The sequence below is a fragment of the Anopheles coustani genome, chromosome 3, assembly GCF_943734705.1.
Source record: "Anopheles coustani chromosome 3, idAnoCousDA_361_x.2, whole genome shotgun sequence".
Lineage (NCBI taxonomy): Eukaryota > Metazoa > Arthropoda > Insecta > Diptera > Culicidae > Anopheles > Anopheles coustani.
The window spans coordinates 10,054,576-10,069,296 of record NC_071288.1 but is presented as its reverse complement, the minus strand read 5'-3'; the positions used below and the strand labels follow the sequence as shown (position 1 = coordinate 10,069,296).

Below are 14,721 nucleotides of genomic sequence, written 5' to 3'. Positions count from 1 at the left end.
CCATGGGTCGATGGATAAGCTGGAAACATTGACGAGCAATGTTGATAGCGATCCGTTTGGCATTCAACAAGGTAACGAAGCTAAGCTATATCCTGTACGAACCTTAAGTAAATTATTAATTAGGACGAGTCAGTTTCATTTTGGCAAGTGTTGGTTCAGTTTTTCTAGCATGCCACTAATTAAATTCACTTTTGTGGTGTTAACTAGTTACTATTTGTTGTTACTATCTATTGATACATATTTTACCAAGATAACTATATGCCATGACAAATGTTTAGAAACCTTGAACATTGTTGGAAACATTGATGAACATTGATCGCCATCGTATGGACAGAATCCGCCATTTTTGCACATGGCTGACAACCATGTTTGAATGTGTGCGAAAGATTGCCATCGTCTGGAAGGGCGTATTCTCTTACTCCATACCAAGATGATTAAATACAATATAGTGTGTATTTATCTTGTTCCATACAAACACTCATCATACTCGGGGTCCACACTACAGCGCGACGTCGCCTGACAGGAGCTGAACTCCATATAAAAAAAACCTTGCGCGATGTCGCGCGAATCGCGCTACCGAGTAACACGCTTTCCAGACTGCACCGTCGCGTAAGGCAGCGCTCTGTGAACAGTCCAACAAACACGACAAACACGACAATGTTCGAAGGGTGCTCTGCGAGTTGTCGTGAAGAACTGTCACTCATCCCAGCAGCAAGGTAGCAGAATAAACAAGGTATATACAGTTTCACCGTGGGATACAGCCCTGCACGACAAAATCAAACTGTTTTGTTCTGTGTCGTGTTTGTCTGACATGTTCGATGCAGGTTGACAGAGCACCTCCATACGATTGCTTGGGTTTGATCGTTTTTTTTTTGTCGTGTTTGTCGTGTTTGTCTTGTTCGATAGCTGACAGAGCGCTGCCTAACGCGACGTCGCCTGACAGGCGCAGAACTCCATGCAAAAAAAACCTAGCGCGATTCGCGCGACATCGCGCAAGGTTTTTTTTATATGGAGTTCAGCTCCTGTCAGGCGACGTCGCGCTGTAGTGTGGACCCCGAGTAAGAAAAAATAATCGGAATAGCTATGGTCTTTAAAAATTGAGAAGCTAGGTAGTTGCTTTACCGCACATACCTAGCTGCACAAACTCGGGTGTCACCATCCGATTACACCCTCCTCACTACACCGCAGGCGAGTTAAGGTTCTTTTATTTTTCTGTTGCGTACGGTCACTCATCACTCAAAAATTCAGTATATTTCTAAAAGTTAATCTACCCAGTGTTTAAATCGAGTAAACTGAATTCCTTCTCATCGTATCTATATCGTCTTGCATCGTAACAAATTCGATTCCCATCGTATCTGCAGCGAGTCACATCGAGTTTAAATAGATCCGGAACAACTCTAAATCAAATCGAGTCCCAAACGAATCAAGTCTGATTCGAAACCGTCAAATGGGATCCAATCCGATAGAATCCGTGAAGGGAGCCAGTTGCTAACACTAGTTCTCTTTCAGTTAGTTGCAGCGCGTTGCTTGTAAAGTATCATCGTCTCGAGATGGATTGCTAGAGCAGCATCGGTGCATTGAATTCGCAAGTGAAATACATGAATTGTGCAGCTATGCAGTGAAATAAAGTGAGGGTCAAATCGACTCATAGCGATGTAATGAAAAATACTCCGTGCATTCGGTTGTTATGCTAATATTTTTTGTCGATTTTCGTAAGCATTCGGTCGAAGCACGGCGTTCCTCTGCGAGGGCGTCATCCTTTCGAAGCAGTGCATGGTGATTTTCTCAAGTAAAAGAAAACGGAATTCGACTGCTTGAGCAATACTAATGTTTTCTCTCGTTCGATTTACATGCTGTAATATTTTCTCTTTGCGTTTGGATCGAATTTTGATGAAATTTTTGTTTGTTTTGATTGATTTCACGGTTGCTGCATGACGAGTAGTGTGTCTGTGTGAAAGTGTGTGTTCAGTGCAAAGAAGGATACCTCGACCAGTAAGCAAGTTAATCAATTCTTACTGGTTTCTTCTGCGGGCGCCGTGAATTTGTGCCGGGAAGCAATTTCGGTGCCTATCGGTCGTTGTACTTTGCAAAAGTTTACACTAGCCTCTGCCAGGCAATGCGCTTGATTGTTGACGTGGTATCGCTGATGGCCTAGAGTAGAGCAACAGCTTCTCCTCAGAAGAGGGCGCCAGAAATTCGGACCAAATCGTAGCAAACAGATGCCAGCATACAAAGTGCGGTTTGCCAGACTACAGAACTTAGGCCAAGGATTCAGTTTAGCTTTGGCGATAACTTACATAATCAGCGAGACTGTGTCCGGAATCCTGTGGGATTCCCTTGCAGTACGGTACCTTTTCTAAAGCGATTGGAGTACAGCTGGCAGCTTAAGAGCTGCCATCTAGGACAAAAAGGAAGGCAGTAGCAGCCTGAGGGCGGCAAGACAATTCATTACGTTCTAGATCGCGTTCAAATCTGCATCAGTGAGAAATGCTACGATGTCCGTGTGTCCAGCAGCGGTGCGATCAGTTGCCTTTATTAGTGACGGCTCTGTGTCGGTGGAATTTTTTTTACCATTTCTGTGCCGTTTAATCCCTAAGCTGACGTGTGTTAAAGGTAAATTATTGATTTCCTATCGTGCGCGTTGAAGAAAAGTGTGTTGGAGAAAAAAGGCAGCACGCGTTAGCTGAAGGTGGCCTGGTTCCATACATCTGTGTGGTGAAAAGTGCACGAGTTTTCCCAACCCGCAGTAGCGTGTCCCTGGGGTGGGACCGAATGATGCATCTGACGCCAGTGCAAAGTGTTGTGAATGAGAAGGAAATTTTGTGAATAACGTAAGTTTGTTTTTCACGTTGCTGCTCAATGAAGCATCAATCGGAGTCGGTCGTATTGCGAAAAAACGTATCATTCGCGAAAATCGATCAATAGTGCCACTGTGGAGTGGCTTCACACCCCGTTGTTCGGTTAGCGAGATTCGACGAGCCCAAATTTCCTCCCAGCAATTCGTGTACCGAAGTGAGCGTGGCACGTTGTTGATTCCCAGTTCGGGACGCCCACATTCTTGTGGATAGATTCAAGGTAAGTGTAGTGGATTTTGTGTGGACTCTCCCGCCAGACAATCTGTGTCCCTTTCCGGTGGGTCCCCCCCGGGTTGGTCGTTCGTTCCAGGGGTGGACATAGTAGGCCACCATGCGAATGGAACATGTTGCTTTGGTCGAAGCAATACAATATCCTCGATCACTGTGCTTCTTATTTCACCGCGAAAAGCAAGCGGTGCAAAAACGGTGTGTTGCTTTGGCCGGGAGAAAATCGATACGATGAAATAAGGTTTCTATTTATTCTTCCTTCCTTTGCCCCGTGCCGCACGGCGTCTTTGCTTCGTTCCCCTCCCGCCACCACCTTTCCTGGGGAATGCTAGCATGCGCCTTCCCCATTTGCTTACCCCACAACGCTACTCTCGGGCCCCGATTCCATCCAAAACGGAAGTCTGTCGCTCTCTTTGGGGGAGAATCGCAGAAGCTCACTCTTCCGCGAATGTGCCACGGTGGGGAGAAATGTGGACGACTTTTCTAGAGAGAACGCTATACAACAAGGGGTGCACAACTTTTGAGTGAGATGTTAATTTAAGGACAGTTTGGAAAAATAATAGTACTCTATGATTATTGTACAATTTTCAAGCTTGCCGTTGAGTGGTAATTTACGAAGATTAATAATGTTAATCTTATGTTTCTGATGAACTATAAATTTACTTGAATTTGAATCCCTTCGCAGGTATACGGGAGATAGCAGGACACTACTTTTAGTAATTTATCCACTCAACTTTGTTCCCCACATGTCGGTCTAGAGCTTGCAATGCACGTATGTTGCTAATGCACGGACTCATGCATTCTTTACAACGGGGAGAGGGTAAGTTTTCGGAGGGCATGATGAAGTCTTAAAGTACGAGGATTCACTTAACGACGGTTAACGGAGGCAAAGTTGTTTATAAACGTCGGGTCACAACAATCTGTTGCTGCTGATAAGCCACACTGGAACATTTGCATCACTCGAAAGAGTCAGTCACGTGGCGACCCGCTGCCCGCGGTCTTTTCTCACGTTCGTGACTTCTCCCGTGATTGATTAATTTAATTTTTCAATCCCACCGAAACGACGACCTCAAAGTGCACGAATTGATGATTAATGCAAGCAGCGAGAACATGTGAACATGTTTAATCGTTTCTGGAGGTCAACTCGCAAGGGATGCTATTTTTAGCATTTTGCTTCATCAAGTTCTGTATGAATCATGCTGATTTGTCTGTTCTGGAAAAATCTCGTTGGTGTGCTGTTGGAAAAAAAATGACTGCAGTAATAAGCTGCCATCGTAGATATTCACCTAAAATATACCGTCACCGTTACTCAACCTAACAAAAAAAATCATCGTTGTCTTTTTTCATTGTAGATAGTTTATAGCTATCGAGGAAACAGTAACAGAAGTTTTGAGTAGAGCTTTTGCCAAGTATTGGCGATCTCTTCCTTATGTACTGTAAATACATCTGACAAAAGCGATGCCTAAAACAACTTTAGCGAGATAGAAAGTCGAAGACAAATTAATGAATTATCTCATCCATCCATCGGACGAATGACTCCAGGTTTACGCCAGTTTGCAGATTGTTGCACCAGTGCGAGTGCATCACCCACGTCATCGCCCTTCGGCGTTCTGTCGTGTTGACCTAGTTTAATAAATAATGAAAATTGCAATTGCCATCAAATAATCCTGCTGGATTCGTCGCATAGTGCCTGCCGCACATACCAACCATGAATATTAACCCTTCCTATGCTCGGGCCGGCGTGGGGATACTGTTGGAAGTTGCATATCCCTGTTCGGTTGCCAAGTTGCGCTGTTGGAGGGATTCTTTTTTTTTAAGCAGTATGTTCGCAAAAGGACCACATCAAGGATCCTGCAGCATCCTGTTCGGAGTGGTGTCATGAAAACTTTATGGGGATTATCCGGACGATGATCAAACGTTGAACGTGAACCGGTTGGCAGTATGATGGTTATTGCTGTGAATTTATGAAATGCATAATTAATGCTTGATGAGTACTGCTGTAAGATACCAATGTCTTTTTTTCTAATCGATATTTACCGGTGATTTTCGAACTTTTGAATTGAAAATTTATATGTTTGAATACATTAATTTTCTTCAAAAATGAAACTGTTTATCTAACATGATACGAGATCTGCATCCACATGATACTTTTGACCTATTATTAAGCTCATTGATTTCTCACGTCGTCAGGGTATCTGGCTCTTCGAAAATTTCCCTCGGCTACATGGAAACGAATGGAAATGTTACCTTAACACTTTTGGTAGCGTGTTGTGCAGCTATCATGGGCTTACTGGCATTATCGATTGTATTTGTCTCGAATCGCATGCCAGCTTGCTTTCCATCTTCCGCATCCGCCCCAACGGCTACTGGGGCCCTCAATGCTGGAGTCCATCGCTACCGGGTTCGGAAAAAGTAAAAAGGTCGCTTCCTTCATTCATGTTTCTCATTATCCAGGTAAGAGCGGGTTCAGTTCTTCCTAGCTTTCAGCAGAGCCTTAGTTGGACTGTCTGTTGTTTTTATTTTGTTAGTATACTAGTCTCTCACATTACAGCTCCCATGGAAAACCCGAGCTCTGGTACTAGCGACTTGACATTTAATGAGCTCCAACGCTTTTCCGACATAAAGAGGATGATTTGAGGAGTGTTTTTCTTCTTCTTCTTCTTCTTCTTCTTCTTCGGAGCACCCTTCCCTTGGTGCTCTGGTGGTGGCCCGGCTTCGTGTCCGGGGGTGACCCACCGCCCCAAACTACCTCCTCGTCCCGCTCCGTCACCAGGCATTCGTCGGCGTGCACGAGCGCGAAGGTCGCTTCGGGGCGTAGGGGTGCTTTTTTTTTATTTGGCGCTATTTTTACATCATCTACCATTACTTGCTGCTGATACCATTCATTCATGCATGCGACCTCCCGGTGAACGCTTGCCAGGTTCGGTTGGTGTGTTGGAAAAACTGAACCATAATTCCATCCCAACTTTTCCCAAAGCGACCTTCGGCCCTTCGCAACATTCTGCTGGCGAGCGTGGATAAGAGAGGGTTATTAGCAGGCGTCAGAAATGTACATCTGGAAAACCGGAACGGAATAGGATTCCTTTGACCTTTACCGCCAACAACACATTGCCATTACTGAGCGGTAAATGTTTCCACTCGGTTCGCGCAGAGGTTGAAGTGCAACTCTCAGCATTTCTGGAGTGCCTTTCCGTCTTCGCTATCAAAATAGGATTTATATTTAGAATAACATTTTAATTGTGTGTTACATATAAAACAATTTCAAGCAAATGTTCCATAGCAACCATGTCGATTATGATTTCTTTGTATAACTTCTTTGTATTATGACTTCATCAATGCTGCAGGGGGATGAGGATTTTTCTACATAAAAGTGACAAACGTTACCAGTTTATTCGACTGGGGTACTTGTATTCTGTTGAAACCTATCAGGGTAAAGCTAAAGTATGTCACTGGCAACATCGTTTGTACTATTGACTATTGTCATCCCACAAACTCTACAAATCGCGAACGGTTGATCAAGGTCCCTTCAAGAATGAATGAACTTGTAACCTACAGACCCACACATGGGTGGGGTTGAATTCGTTCGATTGTCCCAGGGCCTACACGTCCCCCATTCCTTGCGTTTGCCGGGAAACCCTTTGCTTCAGAGTTGTCGAACATTTGAGCGGTTTTAGCTGTTCTTTTAACCACTGCTTTAACAAGAGTTTTTACCACCGGCATTCGAATAGAGTTCTGTAGTAATATGATAATAATGCCCGTAAACCAGATGAACCCTTCGTGGGTTTGTTTATTTTGTTGTTGTTTCAGCAGAATGACTGAAGGCATTTAGAGGCGCCCGCGTTTATCTGCTGGCAAGATAACGAGGAGATCACAACCTCAGCTACACAAAGTCGTAAAGCAACAGCGAGTGAAACATTTTGCAGTAACGATCTTTGATGGTCATTTGGACAAATGGAAACTATGCCCCTTCAATTTAATGGACACATCGTAGACGTTCTTCGGAGGCCCGACATTAGATCGGCCAAGGAAGCAATAAACAGTGGCAACGTAATCTGCCGGGCGTTGCAGTACACATAATAACTCATTTCCATCACTCAAACCATTATCGGTCGGTTGGTGGTTTATCATTTGCCACATCCGCCGACACGGTGTCGGCTTGCGGAACACGAGGCGCCATTAATTGAATGCAATTATCTTTCAATTAAGCGTCTTATCGCGACGCTTTCGCCCTGGCGATGCGCTTCTTTCCGGTATGATGCAGATCGTCCGAGGTTTGGTGCGTTTGAAATGCTTTTCTCTGGCTCTCTCTCTCTCCCTGTGAGTGAAGATCGCATTATTTCCGAAGCAATCTCTAAGGATCGATCGTGGAAATTGTGAGACGATAGACCGGTGGGGCACATCGAACTGTTCGAACGCCAAGCGTAACGAGGCCACTAAGATCACCTGAAGACGCTTCGGTTGCGCTTGGCAGATTCATAACCGGTTATGCAATTTGCGCACGTCGTCGAAACCAATGTGGTTCACCACCCCCCCTCGGGATCCAGATGATCCGCAAGGTGAATGCCCCGCCCTCCCCTCTACAGCATCTCGGGAGGGGCTTTGGGGCGTGCGACATTAATTACGTAAAATGGTCCACCTTTCGATTGTTTTGCTTTTTACCCGTCGACTTTCTACGCTTTACGGCAATTTATCGCTGTAAAGGTGAGACAATTGGTGAGCGTAGGAAATTTCACGCCGCACGTTTTGCCTCATTGAATAATTTTTCCTGAGGGTGGGCGATGAGCGAGGCTAGGCACCCACCCTTGAGGGTTAGCTTTGGCTGTTGCACTTCCCAATTCGCCCATTCGCCCGGCGGGAAGTGAGTTTCGATGAGTTCAGCTGCATGCGATTCAGGCAGCATAAGCGGTGCATGATTTAGCTTGCGTTGCGCCTCGGATATATTTGATTCCACCGGGAAATGTAGCGAATTTAATTTGCGTTTTCTCTCTCACGATGTTATCGTCCTTTCTCCTCTCACTTTGCTTATCACCATCGGTGTTTTCCTTCCTTTTTTTCGAAGGCTCCATGCTGTTGCGTTTGCAAACGTGAATTCCTACTGAAACGACATCCGGGTTTGCTGATACTACTACTGCCACTACTACTACTACTACTACTACTACTGCTGCTAATGCCATTACTGCCACTGACTCGTTACCTTTCTCCTGTTATCCAACCGTACGCTCTGTTTCCCCCCATTAGTTGCTGATTCCACCGATTCGCGGATAAACTGCTGATGTGGACAAGCTGGATGAGAAAACGGGCGAAAAACAGGACCAGAGACAGTGGACAAGCTGTCATGCACACCACGTTGAGCCCGCGAAGTTCAGTCAACTTTTTCAATGGAGCTTGTAGTTTCCGTGGCCTCGTCGGACGTGGTATGGTTTTTGTTTTTAATTTACCGTACGCCTCCCGTGCATCGCTCATTACTTCCCAACCAACAACAACAAACAAACAACATATGTTTTTCCGCACATGTGAACCAGCGACCATGCTTGCTGAAGCCACACACGTTGGAAAGGGGGTTTGGAAAAGCAACTTAAATCAGCACATTCCAATCCAGCAGTGTACTGAAAATAGATAAATTATTCCTTCACCGTTGTTTCGTGCGGCGCGATATGATTTGAGTTGACGTTAGAAATACCCTTGGTGTCGTTGCAATATGAGTGAACCTTTTGTAACAAACTATGAAACGTATCCTATCCACTGGAGTGAACGCTTTGCAAAACAAAACTATATAAGTAAGATTAATGAAATAATGGTTTGGTATTGTTTCAAGGGCATTAAATGATTGTCTGTAGAAATTTATTTCTTTTAACCTCGCCAGTTTAAAAACTTTTTAAAATAAAATTATGGTATTTTCCTAGTTTCTTCTGTAATCAGCCTAGGTAGAACTTATCCCTATTTACTTCAGAATGTGTTTTAGAAAGCCAAAGGGACGTTCTGCCCTACGCCGTGTTATTTACAGTTTTGGTCGAACCCCCCGTCTCCAATGGGACGAACAGTAGCCCCCCCCCCCCACACCCACCTGTTCGTTCGTTGGATTGATAGTAGGGAGGAAAATGCCCACACGCTGCGTGACCTTTTTGGTCACGCTGCGTGACCTTTTTGGTCACGCTCCGACAATCACGTTGCTTCGGCTGGCCACAACGCATTCCGGGTCGGCCCGGAGAAGACCCGAGACACTTCCGCGCCCCGCGATCACATGTTTGTGCTGCGGATCGTCTGCCATTTCGCGCGTTTTCGTGTCGACCGAAGCAACTCAGCCTGCCACCTGCTTCGTGGAGCATCGTCGGGAGGGGAGGAAGGTGGGCACACTTGAGGCGATGCATGCATGATAAAACTAATCGGATACATTAAACGAGTGCTGAACCACCTGCGCACTAAAAATTCACCCCTTCGAAGGGTACGGGGGAAGAGCAAGGTGCAGCGGGGAGGGGTTTTGTGCTGTGTGAAATTGCCCCATCGTGGCAACGGGATCGTTGGAGGGTTTTGTGGGGTCGGAAAAAGTGCACGCGAAGGAAGAAGCCCGAGACGATCGTCATCAACATCATCATCATCATCATCATCGCCGTCTTCGTAGTCGTTGGAGAGGATGCGCCGTGGAACGTGACGGAATGATCGTTTCCCGAGCCGCCAAGCTTGGGCCCCGACGATCGACAACACGTGCTCTCACCGGCCCCTCCAATGCTGGCCCCTTCCCATCCGTCCCGCACCTGTGCCTCCGATTGTTTCGTTATCTCGCGGGAATGCATCGGAATCTTCGTCCGTCGGAGGCGCACGTAGGTGCGTGATTAGTTTCACCCCAGCGAGCCGTTATGACCCGTTTGGCTGGCGTTGATAAATGCGGGGGTGGCGTGACGGTTGACAATACCATTTTTTACCACCCCAGACCCGCCACGCACGGCAATGTCCCTGTTTACGGCGCCGCGTGCAAAAAAACCCACCGATCAGCTGTGAAAATAAGATCGAACTGGAAGCCGCCGAAGCATTGGCTGATCGTTTGGTCGATCGGTTGATTGTTTGCGTAAGCCGGTGTTATGCATTGTTTCACGCCACGGCAGGTGAATCACTCAACAGCTCGTTACAAATCTCACATCGACGATGCTAAACGTACGCCAATCATTTATGATAGCAGATGAGATACATCTTCGAGAATCCTATTTGCTTGGTAAGCGGTAAAGAATTCCGCGTTTTATAGATGCATTTTTGTTGGAAAAACTGTGTTTTAAATAGGATTGAGGTTAATTAATCTTTTGCCCAGATTCATTCATATGAATCTTTCACCTAAGATTCTTTCGGATGGAACATGAATCTTTAGGGATACGAATCTTCAAACCTTACTGAATCTTTCGAAACCTTAATGTTTCTTTCGAAGCCTTAATGAATTTTCATGAATCTTTCATGGATCTCTCACGAATCTCCACGATTATTTCATTGGCGTGGATCATGCGAATAAAATAAATAAACAAAAGGGTTCCTCTACCCGTTTTTGGCTCATCCCTCTTCATCCGTTGATGTATCTTTGGGATTCATGAAACTCTCATCAAAAGATTCACGAATCTTTAAAACGTAAAGAGTCATTCAGATTCATGACTGAATTCCTTCAGTCATCATTCATGACTGACTGATTCATTTAACTGAATTCCACAACACTAGTTTTCAAGCTTTAATGTTTTGGCTTATAATTGATTGATTCATTTTAATTGTTTCCCTCATTGTTTACTCATTAATGTCTCATTGTTATTTACTAATTTTTCTATCAGTCATTATTGTTATTCAACTATTTTTTCCAGTTTGAAAATGCTCAATGCTTTGGGGAATATTTTATGACTTTGTTACAATTGTCACGCGATTGGTAAAATCATTTTCAGATATCGCTATTCGTCGTGCAATGTAATTACCTTTACAACACTTTAAGTCGTAACTGATGTTTTTGAGTAACAGGTGCAAATTCGACAACCATTCGAACTATTTTATTGTTAATTTGTTGTTCACTTCTATGTAATTAACAAACGTTGGAGTAAACTACGCATATATTGTCTAATTTTATCAGTTTAAAGTAACACTGTTGTAGCTTGCAAGAAAGCAAAATCTTATTACTGCTTTCTTCGCCGTGTTGGACGGACAATATATGGTTCCGGTGGTCCGATTCCGGCACGAACAGTAGTCAGCGCAGAGACCAAGAGGTCAAAAGGGCAATAACACAAACGTCGTTCGTCCGGGCAGTCGTTGTGTGCTTTTGCGCCACGAGTAATGGCGCGCGTGTTGCCAATCCTCCAGCCGGGTGGACTTTGGCTACCCTTTCGGTGTGCCCTTTTTCCATTTTAATTTGCTTCATCCCCCCGGGGGCGAGGGGCGGACAAGAGTGCGGCGGAAGGGATCGTAGATCGATCTGGGGTGACATATTGCGGCAGTGTTTGCGCAAAAGTAGCAGGCTGCGGTGCATGTTGACGATGGTGATGTTGATGGCATATTGTTTGTTTGCTGTGTCGCACCCTTGCACAAGATTGGCTGCAGTTTTTCTTCCTTCCTCTCGATAAAATGGAAACGTCCGTTAAATTGATGGCTTCGAAACCCCTTCGCCTCTCGGCCACCGGAAGTCGGGATGGCAAAGAATGGCGCCTGGCCCCGTTCGTGTTGGCACGTTTGTCGTCGATCCGCTTTGGCAAGCACTCGCTCGCTCGACGCATCACCGTAGCGCTCCGGTTCCGGTTCGGCTTCCGGCCAATACGCTTCCGAGCTGCTGCAATACCAATAAACAAAAAAAAAACCACGTCGATGGGATGCATTTTACGGAACTGATAGCCAACGTCAGTGTCTTGGCCTGTGAACTCAACTTAAAAAAAATGTTTGCTAAATGTTACTTGTATGCGGTAAAATGTAAAACGCATCTTGCAAGCAAGAAAGCAATCCTGCTGTGACGCACGTCCGATGCGGTGGAATTTCCTTTGTCGCCCTCTGGCCCTTTCCGGAATCAAATTGGAACTGTTGGCACGCGCGCCGGAATGGGAGGGAAAAGGACGATGAGTTATGATCAAATCTAACCTAATTTTCTTGCCCCGCTGCAGTCTCGTTTCGTTGATGAGCTTCGCAGTTGGGCGGTGGGTGGAGATGGAAATAGCACTTGTTTTGAAATCAGAAATTGAGGTTCTTTCCGACGTCTATGGAACTATTTTTTTTGTTTAAAGCTTTTGAGAACGCGTAACTTTTAAAGAGCTGTTTTAGTGCATGCAGTTTTGTTCAACTCTGCATTAAGTTTTATATGAATTTTATCGACTGAATAATTGAAGCTTTTCTCCGGCAATTTTCCAGCTGGATAGCAAAGTACACTGTGAGAAAGTCAATTCGTTAAATCGAATTGGCAAAACTTCGCACAACGGATTTTCCACCGACCGGGTAGATTTTATTTACGACCAGCGTAAACAACTGCACTCGACAATCACTTCGGAACCCATTTTTGTGGGGTTTAAGCCGCTGCTTTTGTGCCGCCATCCCACCAGAGACCGACCTTTTGGGCGACGGCGAAACATCGTGTGTGGCCGGCCGGGCGGTGAAAAATATTTTCTTCCGCATTGCATTCCGCAGTCTAAAACGGTCATTCGGCGCAGTCCGACTGTAAACAATGCGTCGACGCCGTTCCCCGTAAAGTAAAGGGGTTGAACCCAGAGGGGTGGGTCAGAAACGAGCTAAGGCGCGTTCAGATTGCAAACGTATCGATAAACACTAATCTAATCGACTTGGTCGCTGAAATCGGTTCTTTTCTACTGAACACGGTTTGGTAAACTATACGCTCCGTTTCTACGCTTGAGCGGACGTTTAAACTGTTAATTAGTGACCCAGCGAGCTGTCGAAATGAGAAATGAGGCGGAAGAGGGTCACATATTGCCCATTTGTCTAAAATAGATAAATACCATGTACCAAAAGCAAAAATATACGAATGGTTGCACATGGTACGAAAAGTGTAGCAAATATTGAAACAACAATTTGTTGTGATATGAGCTGATTCTTTAATACTCTTTAAAAGTGTATTCATTTCTTCAGTTTTACTTCGAATTTTATATGTCACTTGCATATCGACTATATTCGGGAGTGGAAAAAATGCTCGATTGGAGCACGTTGCAAACGTGCTGAACCGTACTCGGGTTGTTGTACTTTACGAGCCGTTAACTTATGCGAGTGGTAATGATCGCGCCAGGCCAAGGGCAACCGACCCCACTAAAAATGATCTCCAAGGAGATAACGAGAGATAGAGGGAGCGAACAGTAGGGAAAGAAACCCAGATAACACGAACTGCGCAAGAAAATGATGAACGGCTAAGCAATAACAAACTAACAAGATAAGAAAAACAAAACGCCGGTACCGGGGGAGGAGCGGGAATGGAAAATTTAGTGGCCCAAATGAGTGAACCTGGGCTTGCATTGAGAGCATGCGGGAGGGAGAAGTGAAATTGCTGCGGAAAATGGACGGTGGATGGGTTTTGGCCTTCTTCTTAATTTTCCTCCCCACCCAAATCCCCATAAGCAACCGGATCCCGTTATCTGCTGGGCACCTGTTGGGCACCATTTTGTAAGATTTTTTTTTCTTCGGACCCACTTTCCCAGACACGGGGGTAACGATTTTCCTTTTCCAATCGTGACCATATTGCTCTGGGGTACGGTTATGTGTGCGCCGATTTGCCGGTAAGTTTTCTTTCGCCCTGTTTTAGGGTTTGAAAGAAATTACCTCAAGCACTCTCGGGGGTTTAGTAATCGATATTCGAATGGCCGGCGCGCGGAACCATTGAAGCACCGAGCATCATTCGATGGTGCTAATTTTTATTTTTTCCTCGGGAACACTTTGCGCTGGGAGAAAGGTAATCAGAGTCCAGAGGGAGGAGTGTGAGGAGTGGGGGCTAACTGAACCGCGAACGCTAACAACCGCTAGACGCTTCCCATCTCAGGCCGTCCGAACGGTGTTTTCTTGCCCACTCGGTGGCAACCTTCCCCCTCTTCGTACCATATTTGGGCAGCATAAGTGTATGCTCAAGTGAATGGGGAGAGAGAGGGGGCACACAAACAGGGGGGGACCATCGGTTCCAATTACGGAACCTCCACCCAGACCAGACCCGCCTGTGCGCGGTGCTAGCGACTAATGATGATGAGTTTTTACTTGATTAGCGATAGATCGGGGTCACCGTTGGCAAATAGTGGTGGGGTTGGGAGGAACAGGGGTAGGGGGGGGGGGGTGGCTCCGTTTTTGAGTTCTATTTGCTTCACCCGCCGGAACTGCCACATCGAACAGCGGTGAGCGAACCCGGTCCGATCGGGGAAGGATGGGCTCACATGGGTGTAGTTTGCTCACGCTGCTGTTTCGCTATTTTAAACCCGGCTCGATACGGCTCCGGTTCCGTTCGTACCGGTTGCCCGGAAGTAATTCGCCACACGCCACGGAGGAGCGTGCCCTGAAATAGGATCCGATGGTGGTGATCGATTGCTCTTTCCGACGCCGGCGCTGGAAACTGTCCGCATAACATGATAATCGCATCGATTTCTACGACGAAAGGTAGCTGCTCGAATGTTTAACGGGCTGGTACCATTTGGAGTCGCCACACATTTATGAA

General features: G+C 45.7%; 1 protein-coding gene across 3 annotated transcripts in view; it reads left to right on the top strand.

The window, feature by feature from the left end:
- The first annotated feature begins 1,517 nt into the window (after positions 1–1,517).
- The window catches only part of LOC131272235 (SNF-related serine/threonine-protein kinase), a 36,179-nt gene continuing 22,975 nt past the window's right edge, over positions 1,518–14,721 (top strand). Inside the window, exons 1-2 of one of the 3 annotated variants that reach the window (XM_058273900.1) lie at positions 1,518–1,655; positions 2,598–3,075. The gene's annotated coding sequence lies outside the window, so the exon portion shown is untranslated. Of the gene's footprint in view, positions 1,656–2,052; positions 3,076–14,721 lie in introns of those variants that run through there. The other 2 variants (XM_058273902.1, XM_058273901.1) reach the window with 2 other exon arrangements.